We start from the raw sequence: 24,373 nt of genomic DNA on the forward strand, positions 1-24,373 counted from the left end.
CATATAGGGAACACCCACAATGGGAGTGGAAGCCCCATATCATTGCTAGAGCTCTGTGACCCCAGAAGAAGGAGATTCTACCAAGAAAAGGGCTCGATGGAAAAGACAGCACAGGGCCAGGCTGTATTATTTTTTCTCAATAAAATCCAAGGAGTCATGGATGCCGCTCACACCCACCCATTCTTCCCTGATATGCCAAACGCCTACCTCCACCCATTCCACGGCATGGGTTATCAGACCATCAGAGAGGACTCTATGGGATGTAGGGAAAAGGAGGTGGCAGTGTTAGGGAGACAGATGAGCCCGACCTAGAAGCAAGAGAAAGAGAGATCTGCATATGGAGTCCCCTCTTGTGCACAGGCTTGATCCCTGCTTAGATTTCTGACATTGGCCCTATGTAAGTGGGGAGACACTTAGATCTCAAGTACTGGTGCTGTTTGTCCCTAGAACTCACTGGGAAAGAAGTCAAAATAATTTATATCCTTCCTCCTCCTCCTCTCCACTGCCCACCTAGGTTAGTGGCTTGACATCTGTAAGCCAGGTCAGCAGCCTTGAGGAAATAGCTGAAGGAAATTTAGAAGATTGATCACTCAGTCATTGTATGATGGCAGCAAAAAGGAATCAATGTTTTTATATAGCATCAAAGTGGACTGGATTTAACTGTGTAAAACAAGGAGAATTTAAATCTAGATCCAGATCATGGCTACCTAAGGTGTAAGGAAGAGTAAAACTAACCAAAGAGAGAGAAAGGAGTCTATCTTTCCTGACAGAATTGCCCTCTACTGGAATAATTGAATTTGTGTTTGTCTCTTTTATGAGAGGTAACTTTTGTTAGAAATAAATAAATTTAAAAAAGCTTTGATCATTACTCTGCAGAAGGAAATGATAGAATTAATTTTTATAATGCCAACTGCATCATAAAGGAATTTTGAAATGGCTAAAGCCACTTCAGCTAAGCATACTCAGAAAATAAGGGCATTCCAGTTAATCCAGTCAGGTTATGGCAATCACCTTACCTGTCCATACATATGGTCCTCCTTAGGTGTGTGGGGGGGGGGGAGGGGGGGCAGAAAGGGGGTTGGCTTTTTTGACTTGTTAGTTGGCTTTGTTTCTAAGGGGACAAGGAAGGATAGATATGGATTCATTCCTGAAGCAAAAGTTCCCTTGATGAGCTTTCAGTAGGTGATATGGTGAAGGGGGAGCTAAGGAATTAGTTACATATTTTGTGCAATATATTATTAGAATGACCTTGGCACCTAATATAACCAGCTGTTTGGGGAGGAGGGGAAGGAAAATAAAAGTTCACTTTACAACAATATTTATAGGAATATGACTTAGCATTATCATGGGGGCACAGTTATTGAAAAGTTAATGTCTCCTGAGCAAGACAACTCCCCCTCAATTACATATATATTTATTTTGGAGGAACAAAACCACTTTTTCCTTGCCTACATAGGTCCCCTTTTCCTTGGCAGTGTATGAAATACTTGGTTCCTACATGGTGAGGCTTTTGCAGTTGCTTCCCCCACACAATCACTTTTCTGCTTAGATTTAGGTTATAAGCAATTTTTTAGAATGCATGGATGAACTGTTCAATCTGATCTGAGATTTTTAAAATAGTTTTTGGATAGCCTGGCAGATTTTAGAGTCATTCAATTGCTTGTGAGAAGTCTGTCTGCCTCTCCTTTTCTAAACAGGATAAAAAAAGTTGTTAATATTTTCAGAAATGTTTGCCATTAAAACTCTCACTTTGGGCCAAATCCTGACCCCAGCATGAGTAACTGGGCTGTGCACTGAGGAGTTAGGCAGGGAATGGGAAGGAAGGAATCCTCTGTGCCAGATGATCCATGGCTGCAGCAACCCTTGCAATCATCCAACACGCTTATGTATTCATAGAATCATAGGACTGGAAGGGACCTCGAGAGGTCATCTAGTCCAGTCCCCTGCACTCATGGCAGGACTAAGTATTATCTGGACCATCCCTGACAGGCGTTTATCTAACCTGCTCTTAAAAATTTCCCATGATGGAGATTTCACAACCTCCCTAGGCAATTTATTCCAGTGTTTAACCACCCTGACTGTTAGGAAGTTTACATGGAGAGCAATAGCCAATGAAGTTGTGTAAGGCCAGAATTTCATCTTAGTTACATCGCTGCAAATCTGGAGTACCTCCACTGACCTCAATGGAGTCGGTCTGGATTTGCATTGGTGTAACCAAAAGCAGAACGTAGCTCATAGTCACAGATTCGCTGACACTGACTCTTCCCCTGTGTTTCCAAACCTATCCAGCTCACTGAGGAGCAGGAAGCCATAACAGAGTGCAGTTCCACAGCATATAAATGCCATATGTGCTCCCCAAATCTCCTCACAGTTGGGGCTCTTTGTGTCTGGTGGGGGGCAGGATTTATTTCCCTAATGCATAGAATATAATCTTATTGGATGAGAGATCTTGTTCACCTGGTTAACTTAGTTTTACAGCTAGCCTGCAACAGTCTCACTAAAAGAGTCCCTAGCTGCAAGTTATTCTTTCTTCCTTTGAGAAAGAGTGATGTTTATGATCTTATTGTGTTTTGCTTGGAGCCATCTTTGTCTGTTGATCCTCAATCACCAGGTCTGTGTTGTTTTTTGTCAAAGTTTTCAGATCCTCTGTTAATACTTTAATTCTGCTTTACATATATGAACTCACTTCAAATATTGACTAGAAGCTCTTAAAAATAACAGGTCTGATTCTCCATTTCCCTCCCCCTAGTGTACATTATTACAGAGTGGGTGGAAATCAGAATGGTATAATTTTGCCCTCACTTTGCACAGATGTAAAGGATCATCTTTGGGTCAAGGTAACAGAGAACCAGACTGTATTTCTTCCCCCCTGTCCCCCACCCCATGCTACTGTAACAATCTTTGTACAAGATATACTTTGTAAAGTAGCACGTGAAAAATAATAACTCTGATCATTTATCTTCTTATATGATGTATGCCAGAAGGTGTACAAAAAGTTATAAATATATACTGGAATTATGACTAAAGTGTGTTGGGGGAGTTGGTAAACAGGTCTGTGTTAGACAAAGGAATGTGTATCTGATTCTCTGACCAGCCTGATTCTCTGACAAAGACAGTGAAGGTCCATATTTGCATATAAGCAGTAAACAAGACCACCAAGACATCAGGGAGAGGAGATAACAGGAAACAGGACAATATGCATTTCATCAAAAAAGAAAGAAAGAAAAAGCATGGAGCTTCCTTCACCACCAGACTCCGTCACTTTCCTCACAGCTTGAATAAACTTTACTTTTGAGGGCATAGGCGGCGAGTTATATGGGCCCATGGTGCCTGTGCTCCACCAAAGTTTGGGTAACCATGCTTTGTGGGGCCCCACGCTCCAGGTTGCCCTGGAACCCATGTCCCCCTGAAGCCTGCCCCCCCCCACCCAAAGCAGGGGGCCAAGGGCAGTTGCCCCAGTGGCTGTGCTTGGACCTGTTCTGGGCACCACCAAAAATTATACAAACTTGGCGCGCATGTTTGAGGGGTAATCCAACCATTTCAAAGCTTTACTGGTCTATAAAGACTGGGGCCTGAACCTCAGATGATATGCAAATTGATTGTATGTACTATTATGTATTAAGGGTGTATAGCATGTGTTTTTTTCTGAAAGCTAATGACAAACTGGTGATTAATATCATTGTGACATGTATGTATTAACACTATGAGGAAATATGGATACCTAATGATATTATGTTTTAAAATATGTGCCCAAACATGGAGAAACAGGTTCACATCCAGACTGGATAGAAGGCAGCTATTGACCTGTCTCGGATGTAAATTAAGCATGGTAGAATTGAAACAATGGAAGCCCTATTTATGTACATGGGATGGGAAGTCCGCGGGAAGGGAAGAACAGCATAAGATCATCCTGCCTCTTGAAATAACATAACTTTGGAAGATATAACCAAGGACAGAGACCCATCTTTGGCATCCATCACAGGACAGACACAAGAGGGCAGAACTCTTGCAAGCTGAGAAAGATGGGTTTGAAGTCTCTGGTATCTAAATATAGGTGAAAGAAACCATCCTGAAAAAAGCCTGTACCTTGCTAGATTAAGTTTTAGATTTTTAGATGGGTATTTTCTCTTTTATTTGCTTATAGCCCTTACTAATTTTATCCCTTATACTTGAACTTACTTAAAATCCTATTTTCTTTTGTTTTGATTATTAGTCTAAACCACCAGTACTGTGTTTGAAATAAAGTGAATGTTAATTCAGATAAAATGGCAAGCTAGTGGGTTTTGTGTCTTTAGAGGAACAAACAAATCTTATTATTTCTCTGAACTGTCCAGGAGAGGGCTGGACACTATATGGTTTGGGAAAAATTTTGGGACTGGGAGTGTGTTGCGGTCACCCTGCAAGGCTGGTGGAAGCCAGAGTGGGACTGTGGGGTTATAGACTGGCTACTGGGGTCAGAGCTGCTGAATGAGAGCTATGTAGCATGCAGACACTCAGGGTGTGACCTGCACACTTGTAGGCTGGTTGTGAGTGTCCCAGGCTGGGACCTACAGCAGCAGAGAATTGATAGGCACCCCAGGTTTCCAGGCAAGTGGTGACACAACCCCTCACTGGTGTGGTTTTTCTCCCCTACCCCCAAACACCATCTGACAGGCCCAGTGCTTTTGAATGAAATAAAAAAGGTATCCATTCCCTTTTGCTTAAAAATCAAAGTATATTAAATAGAGCTTGAATGTGTTTTATATTGTGATGGACACTGGGAAGCAAAACATTTACCCTCATCTGTGAGGGTCCAATTATAATTATGGATTTAGATGTATGTATATCTCATAGCCTTTCATAAAATCAGAACAAATCTTCAAAGCGCTATTTTGTTACTTTTCTTCCTTGACTTCACAAAAATGTAGTATTTCGGGGCAGGGGGCGGAAAATGATAGGTACTTTCATATTTATTAAAATATTCAGGTAATGGGCACTTGTGTGTCTGTGATCTGTTTAACTTCTGATGGTACAAATGATAGCTATAACTTTAGAAGTGAAAGTGAATTGTACACTCTTACCAAAGTGTTTTACAGTAGAACCTCAGAGTTATGCACACCAGAGTTATGAACTGACCAGTCATCCACACTTCTCATTTAGAACCATAAGTACACAATCGGGCAGCAGCAGAGATGACAAAAGCAAATACAGTACAGCACTTTGTTAAACATAAGCTACTAAAAAAAGGGAAAGCAGCATTTTTCTTCTGCATAGTAAAGTTTCAAAGCTGTATTAAATCAATGTTCAGTTGTAAACTTTTGAAAGAACAAACATAATATTTTGTTCAGAGCTATGAACATTTCAGAGTTATAAACAACCTCCATTCCTGAGGTGTTCGTAACTCTGAGATTCTACTGTATATCTTTTAAAGTGTGCTAGCTTTAGAAATGCTGTGTAGGATCAGAAAAAAAGTGATAGGTGAAACTAAAAGAATGGAGAGTATTAAATTGTATTCTTTAAAAAGCATGGTTCATTGAATTAGTTCAGATTATGGGATGAGGGAGAAGTGCTCACACGTGGAGTGAAGTATAATTGGATAAACAAGGGGCAGTTTGGTCATTAGACTAGATATAAGTGATTTTTTTAATGATAGACTAGAATGGAATGTCTGGAATGTCTTTGCTTTTGCTATATTTGAAAGGCAAAACACTATCCATAATGAACAGGAAGCATATAGGAGTGTAGATGGAAGAGGAACTGGGCCAGCTGATAGAGTTGTTTCACCAGCACAAGACATGATGGCTCTGGGAGAGGATGGAGAGTGATGCATTGCCAATGCCAGACACATTTCTTCTTTGAAAATGAGGAGTTTGTACTTGTGCTTACCATGGTCTGCAGACGACAGTGGGTGTACTAGCCTATTGGAACCATGGTTATATTCCCTAACTGCAGATCACACTCGATTGGCAGACCACAGTCCCCGTGAGCATGGATATCAGTCCTCCACTATGCCCTACTGAGTAATAGACAGAGATTCTACTCTGCTGTTTCCATGAGGGGAAGAGGGTTGCTTAAACTAGTTCAGCTAGTTGGGTGGTCAACAAAAGAGATCCAGACCAAACTGTCAGACTGCAGAATGATGTGGGAGTTCATCAACACCCAGTGGATTCAGGCAGCTTGGTAAGGACATTCTGTAAATGGGTTAAACCATTCTCACATAGGTTTATTCTACCTTCCACCCCCATCTTTAAAAAGTAGCACCTCAGACCTACAGCAGTTTCTAGGTAATGAATGCTTTCTGTGTGTGCTATTAAAAGAATGGACATGTAAATTGTGTCGAGCAGTGGCCAACCAGCTGGGAGAAAGACAAATAAGAGGAATAAAATATGTAACAGTTTAGAGAGGTTGACTCTCCAAAATGCTTTCCATGCAATCTAAACCTCAGACAGTTGACAAAAAGATTCCCCATTCACAAAGCAAGATTGCTGCTAGTCCTTCTACTCCGTATGTGATTTGGATAGGAAAAAATGAAGACACTGTTTATATGTTCATTTTGCTCACGTTCAAATTTACAAATACTTTTTCCCCCTCCTAAAATGAACACCATGTGTCACAATCACCCTCCAAACTTTTTTCCCTATCATCCTTTATACATATTGTTAGGAAATATTCTCTCAAGATACAGATCATAGAAATTAACCGAAAGTAAGCGGTCCAAAAGAAAACTGACCAACCACCATTACTTTACTAAATAAAAAATTATCCTTAGCATCATGTCTCAAATTTTAAAAAGAATGTACACATAAAAATTACATGAAAATCTGTTTGTTTTTCACGAATTGCCCCTCCAGGCTTACTGATCAATTATATGGTGATGGAAAGCTTGCTAGGGTGCTTGCTTATACGTCTCAAAATTAACAATGTTACTGTTTCCTTCTGCTGTGACTGCCAAAAGGCATTGTAATGGGGCAAGAATTATTTTGGAAAACTTAGCTTAAACCAAAATCTGGCAAAGTTTTCTGCTATATTCATACTGCAAAATTCTCCAAGAATAAACTTTAGCTGAAAAAAGTGCTTCCATAAAAAAGTTAAAATAACCTTGAAATTAATACAAGTTCAAGGAAAGTCTGAAAGAGAGTGTGATAGCCCCATATCTTTCATCTGGTAATGCAGCACATTTGGGGTCTGAAAAAAGCCCACTAAAACCAATGGAAAGACTTCAGTGGGCTTTGGATACTGCCCATGATGTCCTACTCGGATCTCAGAGCAGTAGTGTGGTTTTGCATACAAAATGTTCTAGAATACTTGGACACAAAGGAGACTGTTAAGGCTGCTCAGATTGCCTTAGTTAAATATTTTCCATCATTCTAGCTGTAGCCCATAGGGCTAGCTTGCCTTTATTACATTCACTACCTTGCCTTCATTATATTCTGCCTTTATTATATTCAGCAGTGATACAAGGAACCTACAGGCCTGTATCCTCTAAGACATTAGCTTCAGCAGCTAGCATAAGACTTGAGGCCTATGAACTTTGGCACAGATAAATGGCCCAGGGGGTCTGTGGGCCCCTCTGATCAACTCCTCCCACTACCTCCCAGCACCTCCTGCACGCTGCGGAACAGTTGTTCAGTGGCATGCAGGAGGTGCTGGAAGGGAAAGGAGTGGTGACCGGGCGCGTTCGGTGGAGGGGGCAGAATCATGTTCGGGTCCACTGGCCCTACTAATCAACTCCTCCCCCTCCCTCCCAGTGCCTCCTGTATGCCGAGGAACAGCTGTTCAGCAGCGTGCAGGAGGTGCTGGGAGGGAGTGGAAGGAATGGGGAAGGGGGCATGCTCGGGGGACGGAGCAGAAAGAGGTGCGTTAGAGGAGGAGTAGGAGTGGAGCAGGAAGAGGTGGGGTGGAGCCTTGGGGGGAGGGGGAGAGTGGGGGTAGGGCCTGGGGATGAGGAGGGAGGCTAGGGGGTCCAGGAAATATTTTAAATAAAAATGGGGGTTCTTGGTTTGCTAAAGTTTGAGAACTGCTGGCCTAGATTGTATGGTTAAACCCAGGCTTCTTTGTGCTCCTACCAGTACCAAAAGGTATCCTGTAAATCAAAATATCTCCACAGCATCAGCAGAGACCTTCCTTATAAATAGGAGCCCTAAGCAGTCTCCTCTGTATTGCTTAGTAGTTACCACTCTTATATCATCATCTACTCCCAGCATGCCATGGAGTAGAGGGAGACTCCTCTTATTCTTATTTAAAGACACAATGTTTTCAGTCAGTTTGTGGTACCTACAGTCTAAATCACTATCGGAGCATACAATAATGATCATAGAAACCTGTCTAGTTCCAGAATCGTGAATTTGCCAGGCTCATCAAGGAGGCAAATTATCAAATATGTTAAAATATTTTTGTCTGATTAAGCCTTGTAATGCAAATATGCAGGATATCAATGAGAGTGGTGAAAGAACAGCTGTGAAATTTTGATCTGCATTTCATTGTTACCTGACATAACTGAAAATGTAACAGAATCAAGACAAGCATATGGCAGGGCAAGCTGTACGATTTATGACCACTGTAGAGTAGTCAGTTTGTTGAATGAAACAGATAGTGAGAGACTGAAGATGCAAAAGGAAGTTGGGCTTGCAACATTCATTATTTTACAAGATTTCACCTCCGTGAAGTAGAACGACTTGTTTTTGTGATTTGTAATGTGTCTAAATTTTATGGATATTAAGACTGAGATTCACAACTAAATGTTTGATGAGATGGGGAAAATGGTTGGAGAGTCAAGATAGCAGGGCCACACCCTGGCCTTCATTTTAGTGGTACAAGCTGCTGGAAAGCTAGTGGATCTGACCCTTGGGATTTTGCATTGTGTGGTTATACTTGGGTAATGGCTCCTAATCTACCTACCTCCCAGCACCAGTATGGAAGGCACGTCTAGGAGAAAAATCGGCATAGCCAGGGCATCTATAAGTCACAATGAACCCAGAGGATGAAATGGCTCTTAAAGGCAGTCAGCAGGTAGTGCAAAGTAGAGCATCTAAGAACACAATGGTGATTGTTTCTGCAGCCTGCTAACCCCACCACTGAGAGTTGTTTATGAGGGAGACTGTTCTGAGCATGTCTAAGCATCCTGTCATGAACCAAACCCATACCCCAATATAGTGATATGAATAGGGTTTTTAGAGTCCCATAACATTTCACTGCCTAAACATACAATATATAAATGCCTGATTAACTGAACTAAAATGGCCTCCACATATACTTTTTGATGCTGTTTCCCCACTGAAATGACTGGAACAGCGGGGGAGTCTCCTGTGCACCTTCCAAAATCTGTTTTGCTGGCAATACAGGTAACCACACTTAATATGAAAGGTGTAAACAGCCTTGTTTACACAGGAAGCATGAATACCACTAAACAAAAATAGAAGCAGGAAAACACAACCCAAAAATCAATAAAATGCCCTGATTTTAATTTGTGTTCATTTTGGTCATGCTAGGAAGAATCTGTTCAGGGGGAAAAGATTATTAGAGAAATGGAAAGGCTATAATATGAAGAGATTTTTTTTAAAGGACTAATCAGGTTTGAGAGGATGCAAATGACAGGGGCCCTGACAGAGTTATATAAAATAATAAATGGCATAGGGATGGTGAGTCAGGCTCTCTTGCTCATCTTATTCATCATAATACATGAACAAAAGGATATTCTATTAAACAGAAAGGCAATACATTGAAAATTGATACGAAATTTTTTTTTACATACGACACAATTAACCTATTGAACTCATTGCCACAAGATATTACAATCTGAAAATTTTGCCATAGCAGTTGAGAGAGAGAGAGAGAGAGAGAAAATTCTACTGGCTCCAATTCCCCTTTGCAGTAGACCAGTAGATCCAGTGCTTAACTCAGAAAAGAGAATGTATCTTAACTCACTATTTCTTTCCTAGGATGCGGACAGCAGTACAATCCTGTGGGTGAATCCTCCTGGTCGAAGAGGTAGTAGCCAATCTGGATGCAGAGTTTTTCACATCCAGTCTTTCCACCTCCCAACGTGCAGCCAGGCTTCTCCAGTTAAAAACGTCCAGAGGCAGAGAAAAAATTATGTTGACCCAAGTCTGGCTGCCCACTGCCATGTCACATGTGGGTGTCCTAGCTGGTTTTGCAGTTGTCGTATTATAGTGACGTCAGATACGTGCTGTGGCAGCTCCTTCCATCTGCAGGGAACTAATAAGCTGTTATAAAGATAACAGAACTAGCAGTCAATGTGGACTGTAGACATAATTGTTTGAGTTTGCCTGCAAATTTGCAATGAAATAATCTTTTATCAAATTCCAATGAAAGGGAAAGAATTATATACAAGATAGTTGTCAGGTGTATGTGTGGGAAAAGGGAATAGTGATTCCATGATGTGGCAGTAAACTGTATGAACAAATGGGTAAATCCTCTTCTGATCTATCAGTCAGATGGGTTACAATCTTCTGCATGTGGAGTTTTCATGACTTCCACATTTACATGCAGGCATGTTTCCCTAGCTGCTCTTCTATGTGGCTGGAATCAGCTGCAGATGGTACCTCTCTGCTGAAGAACCATCATTTTTCAGGCCTCAGCAGAGTTCCAGTGTGACATATAGCAGGAGTCCTCCCTGAAAAAAGCTAGTGAAGAAGGGCAGAAAATATTCTTCTTGTGCCTGCACTTGTGGAAGAAGGTGCATTCTTCCTGTCCTACCCTCCCTCTTCCACTTCAGCCTCCTACAGAACTGCCTCTGGACCAGGTGACTGTGCTCAGTTTCAGAAGGATTACTGATTTCTGGTGGCTCCAGGTAGTGGGAGAAGAGAGTGATATAGCTTCTGTCCAGGGCATCAAAAGAAGTCACTTCAGCCATGCTTGTGCTTGATCGCCATGGACTTGAATAGGAGTTTGCCTGAGACAGGCAGCCAGGATTAGACATGGTGGGTAAAATTTTCAAAAGCACCTTAGTTACCTAGAAGCCTAAATCCCACTGACAGTCATTTTTTAATATGGGATTTAGGCGCTTTTGAAAATTTTACCCACCGACTTTAAACTTTTCTACATCTTGTCGTTCATGTTAGAGAATTCTTGATCTATTTTACCATAAACATCCACAGTCTAAAGCTCTGGAATGGAGTGAGGCATCCAATAACTTTACAAAAGACATGCACAGATGGTGGTCTACAGGGCTGGATATAAGGGCAGGCGACCACCTGGAGTTCCAGACTTGGGATGATGTTTTTGTTGTTAGGGACATTTCAGTTATTCTTAAAATTAAAAAGGTTCTATACGCTTAGAAGAAGAAGAAATTGTTTTTGTATATGGCATGAATATATAAAGATCCTAGCATACAAATGTATTGCCTCATATGACCGGGATAAATCATGCATAAAAGTCATGAAATGGGCTACAAATGCAATAAAAATAAGGCATTCAAAAGTTTAACAAATGGAGGAAGGAGGGCACTGAAAACACTCCTTGCCTGGGGCGCCATTTGGTCTAGGACCAGCCCTGGTCCTGTACTCCCCTATTTCTAGATCTCTGATACTGTGCTGATACTGCATTTGGTGAAGACAACTTTGGTGGCAGAAGGATTTAATTCTGTTTTAGGAGTCTAGAATAGATGTTTCATCATTTGAATGCTCTATCCTAGTTTGCTCTTCCCCTCTATTTTCACCTGAGCAAAGATTTATTTAAACAATGTGAGCAGTGATATAAAGTTAAAATAGCGCTTACCACAGTACCAGTGCACTTAGTTGTGTGATGTTTAATATGTTGACAAAACGGAGACAGATTGTAAACCAAACTTGATGGCAAGTGAATGTGTTTGTGCAACTAAACTTCCTATGCATAGTTTTGTTCTGGTTCTTGGAAGGAGACAGGAGGTAAACACACTGAGAATTCTAAAAGTGAAACCTAGGGCCAGATGGTGTCATTTAATCGCTTGCCTGCATCCGGCACAGTATGAAGACATACCACCCTAGAATGAGCTTTGGGAGACGGGGGAGGATTGTATCTTTGTGCAGCCTATTCTTTTGACTTGCTCTAAAGGACAGCAGGGGAGGACGGCAGGGTCATGACCTCACTCGTGCTCCCTCGATTTGGAGGTACTTCTGGTGGGGCTAGGAGGAAGCATACCCTATCATCTATTAAAAACATTAACCTTGTCCCTAATCTGCATGCTGGCTTGCAAGGGTGGGAAGGCTTTTTGTGCCCTCCCTTGATGAAAGGTCCAGGATAATCTAACCCCCAGTATATCTCCTTAAGGCGAGTTCCTAACTGAATCTCAGTCTAATAAAAAGGTTTGGTGTTTTTTTTTTTTTAAAATCCCACTTGTTACATCCCTTTTGACAGCTAGGTAACTCCAATGTAGTTACATAAAGAGAGAGCGCAATATTTTTCAGTAATCTTTAGCTAAATATGAAATACTCTTATGTGACCAACTTAGTCAAAACAACACTGTAGTAATATTTATTTTTAATACGAAGATTTTTTTTTTTGTTCTTTACCTATTTCTGGAGGCAGAGAAAAAAAGTGCTTTTGCAGGCTCTCCTTGTTCTATAGAACAACAGAGCTTTCATGCAGACCTGTTTTTTTTTTCTAGTTTGTATTTGGTTAGCTACTAAAATTAGGGAAACAAATTTTCCCTGTACCTCTCATTCTTTCTTTCCTCTGTGTTTCTACTAATCAGCATTATGAGTTTGAATATAGCCTCATCGGTTTCACTTTTGTTTCCAGGCAACTTCACTTTCAAGAGTTCAGTCTTGCTGCCAATGTAATCAATAGCCCAAAGTTCTCTATTTTTTTTAAATTTATTATTAGTTCAGTGCTGCAACATTTGGATTGCAAGTGCCACATGTGAGTATCTACTTGCAATAAAAAAATATTTCTGCTGGAATTTTAAAAAGCAATTGTAGAAACAATTTCCGTTAGTCTCTGGTTTTGTAAAAATACAAATTTTATTCCACAAGTAACATAGTTTCCAGTGAAATAATTAGGATTTTTGTTGTATTCTTTTTCCTCTTAGTAGTACTCATAAGTCAAATGGAAAAGGATGCTGAGCTACTTGAAGTTGGGCAGACACACTCTTGTTCAGAGCAGAAAAATTGCCAGACATTTTTGGCATATCTGTGGCTATTAAGCATTAATTAAAGTACAGAACTTAAAGTACAGTGTCTGCAGACTTCTAATTTTGGTTTTGTTCTCATTTTAGTATCCTGTGGACATTTGTCCACATCATTAAATGGCCACATAATTTGGCACAGCTGTGTATGATTGGCAGTCACTGATCATTCTTCAAAATAAGCAGCGGGCACGGCTATGTTAGGAACACATGTCTAGCCAGAGTATTTTAGTCTCATTTTCCTGATCACTATCAGATGCTAGGCTTATGGGAGCAAATATAATACTCTTAACATAGTCCATTTACTATATTTTTATTTTTGTGGTGGTTTTAAAAACAGATTTGAGGTTTTAAAGGTCAGCTTCTTATGTAAAGAGTTGAAGCAACAGCTAATGTCTCAATTTTTCATAGATAATTACTGTTACAATGAAATTAGTGGGAGTCTTCCCATTGACTACAATGGACTTTGGATCAGGTTCTATACTAGAAAGTTGGATATTCTGTAATAGTAGGTGAAATGGGTAGTTTTACTACTTTTTCCTGTTAGTGCTCCGAAGTCAGATGAGCAGCATAATTTTCTTCTTACCTTTCAGGATGGCATATTCATGTTCAAAGAAAGTTTAAAAAAAAAAAGCCACATATTTTGGCATATTTCTTATGATACCTAATGCAAAGGTGATGCCAACAGTATTAAATGAGAAACTATGAAATAAAGTCATCCTTCAAAGAAACAACACTATGCGTATTGAGGAGAAATCATTTGGAAAGAATCTTAGCAAAACAAAACAAACCACACCAAACCACCCAGTACAACGCGGGAGTTTTATTTTCAAAATCATGTTCCTGTCAGTGGGCCTATGTTCATTAGCAGAAAGCCTGCTCTCACTCCTGCACCCTAGTCCCATTCAATGCTTCTGACTTGACTATTGTATTTGGTTTGTACTAGTTGTGATATGAGCCATTTTGGAAGAATTATCATGTACATGGAGAACAATAAAGGCTACTTACTTACTCCTAGAGGTTTTCTGTTTTGTTTAAAGTTTCCAAACCAAGGACATAAGGTAGCTTTGATCAAAACTCCTGACTTGAAGCTATGGTTTCAAATTATTCTTAAAGTGTTTGTAAATTTATTCTGGAATTTTTACTTGATTTAAAAAAATAGTTTTGCAGCAAAGCAAATCTATTCTTTCTAAAAACAGCTGTTTACATGTACAGCTATAGGTTTACTTTGCTGTACTCTGGTTAGATGTTACAGTTTCTCTTGGAAACAAATATACAGACCTAAGCAGTATTTTTTACTAATGTTATTCCCTTTTGTCCTGTTATAATTTTTACAATGCTTTTTTCCCCTTTGCCATAAGAAAAATATACTTCCTACAGCATGGTCTCTGTTTTGCTGCTCAAAAGCCAAACACATACAGTTTTTATGCATTATGACTGGATCATAAACTTCAGCTGGTGTTGATTTCAGCAAGAGGGTATTAATCAAGAATTCTTATTTTAAATAACATTACCCGAGAAGACTCCCAAATGTATCAACATGAAGACCTCTTCAAAACAACGGTATTGTAATAACACTACCAAAAAATAGCTGTGCCTTTATGAATATTTATTAAAATGCATACAAACTTTTTACAATTGAATGTTGCTTGGTATTGTAGTGTATTTAGATTCAGTCTGCAGAGCCAGATATAGTGGTATGTGCTGCAAGCTGATAAATTTTGCTCACAGATAAAACTGCAATAGTGCTCAAAATAAGATTTAGCTTCAGATTTATTGACTATACAGTATCATTTTTTTTCTTGTAGATACCATGTTAAATTAAAATGTTTCTTTTCTTGTTTCTTTACTCAGGTAGTTTCAACATTTAAAACCAGATTCCTAAAGTTTGGTTCCTTGTACTTTATGTAAACAACCCTGCATTGGTAGTGGATGGGTAAATAATCTTGTAGGTCTTTTTGGCGGCTAACTAATTTTACTCAATTATTATAAGCCTCAGTTATATTTATAATCTTTAGTTATTCAGTTTTAACTTAGCAAAGAGCTGCTGCTGCTCACTGAAGTCAATGGAAGTTTTACCATGGACTTTTAGAGGAGCAGGATGGGGCACCAAACATGCATAGGAAAGGCAAATTATTTCATCATCAAAAACCAGAGTATTTATATAGCTGAACGCTTGGGGGGGAGGGGGGGCAGTTTGGAGAGAGACCAGTAGGGAGAACTATAACATAAAAAAAGACAAAACAAAGACTCAGGCAGAATAGCCAGCTGATCCTAAGCGAATTTCTGTCCCCTCAGCACATTTTATCTCATCCCTTTATTGTAAAAAAAACAATTAATAAACAACCCTTTAAAATTATTTATTGCACAATCTTGCATCTACCTTTTCTATTAAGTGAAAACATTAAAAAAAACTACCGAGCCTCCCTGGTGTTTCTTCTTTCCTTGTCCCTTTTCAGTCTATTTTTAATTCCTGTACCATGTATCTTATTTTTTTTCTTTGATTTCAGCAATTTGGTATAGCAAAACTTGCTTCTCCCATATAGACATATATTATACAATAATAAAAATGTTTTGATTAAATAAAAAACTTGGACCACTTCAGGAGTCCTGCAATGGGAGAGGGAGGGCACCAGGATATTGATTTTAAAACAGTCACTTTATTAGGTTTCAGAGTAGCAGCCGTGTTAGTCTGTATTCGCTAAAAGAAAAGGAGTACTTGTGGCACCTTAGAGACTAACCAATTTATTTGAGCATAAGCTTTCGTGAGCTACAGCTCACTTCATCGGATGCATCCGATGAAGTGAGCTGTAGCTCACGAAAGCTTATGTTCAAATAAATTGGTTAGTCTCTAAGGTGCCACAAGTACTCCTTTTCTTTTCACTTTATTAGGACACTCTTATGTCAGTTTTATTCACTGGGGGCAAGGTTAGTATATAGAAAATCATGAACTTCAGAGGTATGCCACATAAATGCAGCTAGTGTTCTTATGTTAAATAGGATTTTAATGGTACTGAATACTGATTGCCAGTGAAAGAATGACCAGAAAAATAAATCCTATTTGTTGAGAGACTTCATGAAATACAGGCAACCAGTACAAGTTGGGAATAATAGTACCACAAAAAACTTAGTGTAATTTAAAACTTGCCTAATTTTTTAGCCACTTGGGCCTACATTCTTGGCGGGTGATCTGTGAATGTGTAATCTGTGAGAGTTAATCCACCCTTTGATCTACGCATATTATTTCAAAGTTTTCCTCCTCAAACTACTTCCTTTGAAACTCAAAATAACTGATTTTCAGAGGCCTGGATGAGTTTCTAGTAAATCACTCTTTGTGGTTCTATAGATCGATAAAGTGCTGTATCTGAATGCAATTTTTTTCTTAAATGCATAAAAATGTCAGTCAACTTCACGTGTGTTACTGACAGGCTTTACAATATTTCAAGTCACTTCTTTTGATTTCATGATTATGAGCCCAGTCCTTTGCTCCTTACTTAAGCAACGCTTTCATTGACATCACTGGGAATTTTACCCAGGGAAGGAGTTCAGGACTTAGCCCTAAACCTGCAAACACTTACTTGTATGTTTATCTTTACATAGGTGAATACTCCCTTTGAAGTCAATGTAAATGTTTGCTGGATCTTTTCACTTAAGAGACAAGAACATTCAAATTTTATTTTTAAAGAAAATTTGTGGAAGCTATTCTCATTTTAAACAGTTTAATCTTGTTCATGAAGGTAATTATTTTGAGGAGAAATATGGAAAAACAATAATTCTGGGGTGGAAATTAGAATTCTTCAGTAATTCATGCTAAAGATGAAAGAGTTTGTGTGCCTGGAAAGGGCAAAGCAAATTCTGTTACAGGACAAGCAATAGCAAAATCTGAAGTATTTAAGATTCTGAGTCTACAAGTGTTTACACATTACAGAACCATCAATTGCATACATACAAAATGGGAAATGATTGCCTAGGAAGAAGTACTGCAGAAAGGGATCTGAGGGTTATAGTTAAGGCTAAGATTTTGTCACTATTATTTTTAGTAAAAGTCATGGACAACAAACAAAAATTACTAAAAATAACCGTACAAGCTGGGGCAGAGGCGCATAGCCCCAGCTGCAGGCCCATCATGGGGCAGGGGCGTGCAGCCCGCAGTGGAGGCAGCCCTCCCAGTGGGGCTATGTGGGGCGCACGGCACCAGAGATGACCCCTGCCACGGCTCCAGCCACAGCTTCAGCTGCTGACAGTTGAAGCTGAAGACGTCACGGAGGTCCACTACAGTCATGAATCCATGACTGCCGTAACCTCTGAGACTAAATTGTAGCCTTAGTTATAGTGGATTGCAAGCTAAATATGAGTCAACAGTGTACACAGTTGCAAAACAAGAAAACATCATTCTGGGATGCATTAGCAAGAGTGCTGTAAGCGAGTCATGAGAAGTAATACCATACTCTACACTAATTAGGCCTCAACTGGAGTATTGTCAGGTTCTGGGTAAACATTTCAGGAAAGATGTGGAAAAATTGGAGAAAGTCCAGAGAAGAACAACACGAATGATTAAAGGTCTAGAAAACATGACCTATGAGGAAAGATTGAAAAACTGGGTTTGTTTAGTCTGGAGAAGAGAAGATTGAGGGGGCACATCATAACAGTTTTCAAGTAGGTAAAAGGTTGTTACAAGGAGCAGGGAGAAAAATGGTTCTCATTAACCTTTGAGGATAGGACAAGAAGCAATGGGCTTAAAACTCAGCAATGGAGGTTTAGGTTGGATATTATGAAAAACTTCCTGTCAGGGTCATTAAGCAGTGGAACAAATTGCCTAGGGAGGTTGTAGAGTCTCCATCAGTGGAGGTTTTTCAGAACAGGTTAGATAAACACCTGTCATGACTGGTCTAGTTATTATATAGTCCTGCCCCGAGTGCAGGGGACTGGACTAGATGAACGCTTGAGGTCTCTTCCAGTTTTACACATCTCTGATTACACATGTGAGTAGTTCCATCCTATTGTGTTGAAAGGAACTATTCATTGGCATCAGTGCTTGCAAGAATAATTGTACCACAAACAAATTTAGGCCGAAGCAAATATTAGGAAAAAAGTTTTATTTGCTTTTCAAGTAGAGAAGCCAATCCTGTGTTCCTTATGTATGCACTGAATAGAGAATCCCATCCAAAGAGAGGTTGTTCTTTCTTATGAAAAAGAGGAAAACATCTCAATTATTTTCCTTGTTCACTTGTTTTTTAAATTATGTATGAAAGCTTTTATTTGGGGAATTATTTTCCATATTTCCTTTCAGTTGTAACAATATGCCAAAAATATTCAAGTACTACAGTTAATAGATAAGTACATCTCAGTGTTATTTACTATAAACAAATCTCAAGTGTGCTTTAGTTCTAGTTAATGAGCTATATAGAGTCTCAGAGTCTTTTCCAGCCTCACAACTGACCTTCAAAACTCCAGGTATTCTTCACCACCACCACGCTTTATTATATCCCTTCAGCAGACCACAGCCTGGAATACTATTTACACTCAGTAAGCAGCTTCCTCCACTTGCTTCTGGGAAAGGGTACAGTATTAGCCACCACTCCGACCTTCATTCAGCTCCCTACTCTCATCACTAGCACTTCCTTCCTGTCTGATTATGTAGTCCCAGCTACTGGGTTACTTCCACTCAATTAGCCTTTCAGCTATATTTCTGTTCAGTTAATTGGCACCTTGTGTGGACAGCCTGTCTTTCAATCAGGTCCCAATTAATGTACCCTGGTAGGGATTTGAGTTACTGATTGAGCACACCTTGTTACAGAAGGTAAATAGATGACATAGGAAGGAGAGAGAGGGGGAAGAGAAAAGAGAGAATTAAAGATGGAAATAGAAACATAGAAGGAAATAAAGTAAACAGCAAAAAGAACATCAAGAAATGGCACCCACAACTTTTAGGGGTGTGGAGTTTATTTTATTTATTGTTCTTTCTAGATTTTATAGCATTTCCCAGGCAGATGTCTCATAGAACCCACAAGTTGGGGAAGAGGTATTACAGAATGATGGTAGAATGTGGTTCCTGTGGGGTTTTGAGTCTTATTGCTTTGTAGTACACTATAATCTATAAATTACCTGCTGCGTTGACAGGTAATTTTCTTTTCTGAATGTCAAGGGCTGAACAGTGACTCAAAGAAATTTTCAAACAGGATTTTCTCTAGTGTGGCCCAAGAAATGGACTCAAGAAACTGACATCACAAGAACAGACGAAATTAATATCTTTAGCAAAGATAGCTGTTTAGTATTAAGCCCAAACCAAAAGATTGGGATAGGGGATATAAAAGGTTTCAGGGAAAAGGAATATTATAAGGGCAGAAAATGAATGCATGTGGTAGCCACTTTCTAAGAGTTTGGTAAGCCTAGTTTCACAATAACTTTCAAAACATGAAGGGTAAACAGAAAAAAACAAGAAAAGAGTCAGTGGTCAGCCTAAAGAGAGAGGAGGGTTGTGAGAAATCCATCCAGGGACAAGGCTGATACATGTGACAAGAGAACAAAATCTAATGGAAAACAAGAAAGTGGGCAGCATGAAGATTTATATGGGGGGAGGCTACAACAACTATTGTCCTTAGTTTATCTCTCCCATAACAAGACAGTTATTTCCCTGCAAAATACTCATGCACAGTGAATGAATACTTGTGATATGATAAATCAAGTGGTGGGCCAGGATCAGATCTACTCCTTCTTCACTGAATTTTAAAAGAATTGGATCAATATCTAACTACAAACTTCTCAGTTCCAAACAATTGCTGAGTAAAATGGTGCTACGCAACACAAAGTACCATAGGGTCTCCTCTAAAAGATTCATCAAAGCCAGGGTTTCTTACCATTCTGTATAGACACCCATAAAAAACTCTCACACGCAAAAAGATGTCTTTGTCCAGTAGTTATCCTGATGTAGCTCCTGGCACTTTGGTACAGCTATATTGCATCACTACATCTTAATCAGCGATATACTGTGCCAGTCTAGCCAATTCAATGTACTACAAGCTCCTATGTTAAGTATTTTGGTGCGTAAGGTATCCCTTCCCATCCTGAATGTTATGTGTGTAGTATTGCTCTCCACCCAAGATTTTTTTATGAGACTAATATAATGTGGAAAGTACAGCAACCAGCACAAGTTAGAGCTCTTATTACTTCCTAAGGGATACTTAGGCTCCATTTTTTTTAATGTTCTGAATGTTAAATGTTCTTTAATGGGTATGAAGTAATTTTGTTCTAAATAGAATTAAGGTTCATTTTTACTTCCTTTAATCTTAAAACACATCTTGAACTTTCACTGGGAAATTGTGCTGTATGTAACAGTAAATCTGTTAACAGCCTGCTGCTGGTATGAGTTTGCCAGGTCTTAGAGTGGCTGTTCAGACTACGTGATGTGCCTGTGTTTTTCCAGCAGTGAGATTGCAAATGAGAGTCAACACCAGAGACAGAGGCTGCATCTTCTGTCTTTGCTATTCTCCCCTTTTGTGTGTGTTTGTCATGTTTGTTTTCTAGAAAAACAACAGCAACAACGATAGCTCCAGCCCATCTCAACTAACTTCTTCTCTTGTCCCCAAAGGACAGTTGTTACCATCTTCACTACCAACAGAGTGTCAGACAAGGGGTTTTTCCTTTTAAAGACTCTCTACAGAGCAAGGAATGCTGTTTAAATGAAAGCCTTACTTAATACTTTATATGTTAAATGCCTTAACTATCTTTACTTTTTTTTGTATCTTTAATAAAAGGTTAAAAAGATGTTTAATTGTGTTTGCCACAGTACTAAGCACACGGAAGTCTTTATACAAATCCCAAATAATGTTTCCAGCAGTTTAAAGTTGGACAGTGACAAGGTGTGAGGAGGCATGTCCTTATCCGGTTAAGGAGGGAGCTAATGAGCTCTTCAGCCAGTGCTATCCAGACATACCTGCAGGGCTTGCTCTGCCAGGAGGGAGGAAATTAAAAAGGGAAGAGGTGGTAACTGCTGTGCTTCAGGGACAGCTGGTTACAGCAATTAGATCAGTGAAGAGAGAGAGAGCCATGGACCCTGCTGCCCCAAGACAGCCTGGACTAGGCACAAAAAGGGGGTGCGGGGGGTCTAAGGATAGATGCTAGCCCCAATCCGAACTCTAGGGCCCAGCTTAGTCTATATGCTTTTTAAAGAGGTAACCAAGTGACTACCCAAAAGCTTGAGCACTCCTCCCCCCTTTCTTTACTTTGATCCTGCCCTCCCCTTGTTTTTGTTGGTGGGTTGGTTCAACTTGGTTAGAGACACTCTTCTATACCCCGAGCAGGGGAAGGATGCTGTGAGTGCCAGAGAAGGGAAGTAACCCAAACCACAGTGAAGTGGGAACTCAAGGGATCCCCATTCACCACACAGGGTCACTTAATGCCTTTGACTCTTTGTGCCCTTTGATTCTAAATCAATACCACAGGATGCATGTTCTCATGTTATCATTTAGCATTTGGTTGAACACCTAAACAGAAAGTTCTTCTATGGAAGCTGAACATCAAAAACAAACTTCTCATTACTTCTGTGTCAAAGTAATTAAATAAAACAAGATGAATGTCCTAACCAATGACTCCATATATGACTACAACTGAAGAGTGTTCATTTCTTCAGAACACCACTCAGCTAGATAATTACTCTACAAAACTTAGTGTTCAAAAATACACGGAAGCTGTAAACATGTATATTTTCTTTGCCATACAGATCTCAATTGTAGGTTTTATAATTTTTCTTTATTTCTTTTCTAACATTCAGTTCTTTCTGTTTCAATATTAATTGCTATATTGCACATTCATATCCATGTTGTAGCTTTCCCCGGCCTGGCAAATTCCCTTTTCCTCTTGTCATTTTTCAGCTTTACATTATATGAAGAAAATATATCAACTGATACTAACATATTAAATGTATCACTTGTGTACCACCCAGGGCATGATTTATATGTCTCTAGGTTTACCGCATATAATGTGAAATATTAAAACATTCTAAAATGCAGATAAATGTACATTTAATCCAGTGCATCTTGCATAAGGAGGAGAAGCAATGGAAAATAAAGAAATGACTGGCTCTCAAAATATGCACTTAAAATATTCATTTGGCCTTGAGTAAAGGTCTCTAAGAGATTTTTGGCTTTTGCTTGTTCTTCCCTGAATTATTTTATTAAATACCTTTTGAAGATATTAGTTACTGATTTAACTGTTGAGGAACATGGTATTGTTTGTGGCAGAGGACTAGTTTTCTCAAAGCTCATAAACCATAGAACCATAGACCATAGAATATCGGGTTGGAAGGGCCCTCAGGAGGTTATCTAGTCCAACCCCCTGCTCAAAGCAGGACCAATCCCCAATTTTTGCCCCAGATCCCTAAATGGCCCCCTCAAGGATTGAACTCACAATGCGTTTAGCAGGCCAATGCTCAAATCACTGAGCTATCCCTCCCCCTTTTCTTTCTAACACATCTCAGAAACCCATCAAAAACTTAGGCAACAAAAGCATTGTTAAAAGAAAAGGAGTACTTGTGGCACCTTAGAGACTAACATTTATCTGAGCATAAGCTTTCGTGAGCTACAGCTCACTTCATCGGATGCATACAGTGGAAAATACACCGGGAAGATTTTATATCACAGAGAACATGAAACAATGGGTGTTACCATACAGACTGTAACAAGAGTGATCAGGAAAGGTGAGCTATTACCAGCAGGAGAGCGGGGGCGGGTGGGAATCTTTTGTAGTGATAATCAAGGTGGGCCATTTCCAGCAGTTGACAAGAACATGTGAGGAACAGGAGGGGGGGAAATATACAAGGGGAAATAGTTTTACTTTGTGTAATGACACATCCACTCCCAGTCTTTATTCAAGCCTAAGTTAATTGTATCCAGTTTGCAAATTAATTCCAATTCAGCAGTCTCTCATTGGAGTCCGTTTCTGAAGTTTTTTTGTTGAAGAATGGCAACTTTTAGGTCTGTAATTGAGTGACCAAAGAGATTTAAGTGTTCTCCGACTGGTTTTTGAATGTTATAATTCTTGATGTCTGATTTGTGTCCATTTATTCTTTTCCGTAGAGACTGTCCAGTTTGGCCAATGTACATGGCAGAGGGGCATTGCTGGCACATGATGGCATATGTCACATTGGTAGATGTGCAAGTGAACGAGCCTCTGATAGTGTGGCTGATGTGATTAGGCCCTGTGATGGTGTCCCCTGAATAGATATGTGGACACAGTTGGCAACAGGCTTTGTTGCAAGGATAGGTTCCTGGGTTAGTGTTTTTGTTGTGTGATGTGTGGTTGCTGGTGAGTATTTGCTTCAGGTTGGAGGGCTGTCTGTAAGCAAGGACTGGCCTGTCTCCCAAGATCTGTGAGAGTGATGGGTCATCCTTCAGGATAGGTTGTAGATCCCTGATGATGCATTGGAGAGGTTTTAGTTGGGGGCTGAAGGTGATGGCTAGTGGCGTTCTGTTATTTTCTTTGTTGGGCCTGTCCTGTAGTAGGTGACTTCTGGATACTCTTCTGGCTCTGTCAATCTGTTTCTTCACTTCAGCAGGTGGGTATTGTAGTTGTAAGAACGCTTGATAGAGATCTTGTAGGTGTTTGTCTCTGTCTGAGGGGTTGGAGCAAATGTGGTTGTATTGTAGAGCTTGGCTGTAGACGATGGATCGTGTGGTGTGGTCTGGGTGAAAGCTGGAAGCATGTAGGTAGGAATAGCGGTCAGTAGGTTTCCGGTTTAGGGTGGTGTTTATGTGACCATCGATTATTAGCACTGTAGTGTTCAGGAAGTGGATTTCTTGCGTGGACTGGTCCAGGCTGAGGTTGATGGTGGGATGAAAATTGTTGAAATCATGGTGGAATTCCTCAAGGGCTTCTTTTCCATGGGTCCAGATGATGAAGATGTCATCAATGTAGCGCAAGTAGAGTAGGGGCATTAAGGGACGAGAGTTGAGGAAGCATTGTTCTGAGTCAGCCATAAAAATGTTGACATACTGTGAGGCCATGCGGGTACCCATAGCAATGCCGCTGATTTGAAGGTATACATTGTCCCCAAATGTGAAACAGTTATGGGTGAGGACAAAGTCACAAGGTTCAGCCACCAGGTTTGCCGTGGCATTATCGGGGATACTGTTCCTGACGGCTTGTAGTCCATCTTTGTGTGGAAAGTTGGTGTAGAGGGCTTCTACATCCATAGTGGCCAGGATGGTGTTTTCAGGAAGATCACCGATGGATTGTAGTAGCATCGTTGTAGCCTATCTAAATGTCTGATTTCTG

General features: G+C 39.9%; 1 long non-coding RNA gene across 1 annotated transcript in view; it reads left to right on the forward strand.

Moving 5' to 3' along the window:
* LOC122462385 overlaps positions 1-24,373 on the forward strand; it is a 35,947-nt gene that overhangs the window by 6,624 nt on the left and 4,950 nt on the right. Inside the window, exon 2 of the long non-coding RNA XR_006284895.1 lies at positions 9,918-9,966. This is a non-coding gene — a long non-coding RNA (uncharacterized LOC122462385). The remainder of the gene's footprint in view (positions 1-9,917; positions 9,967-24,373) is intronic.

The sequence above is a fragment of the Chelonia mydas genome, chromosome 11 (assembly GCF_015237465.2).
Source record: "Chelonia mydas isolate rCheMyd1 chromosome 11, rCheMyd1.pri.v2, whole genome shotgun sequence".
Taxonomy (NCBI): Eukaryota; Metazoa; Chordata; order Testudines; family Cheloniidae; genus Chelonia; species Chelonia mydas.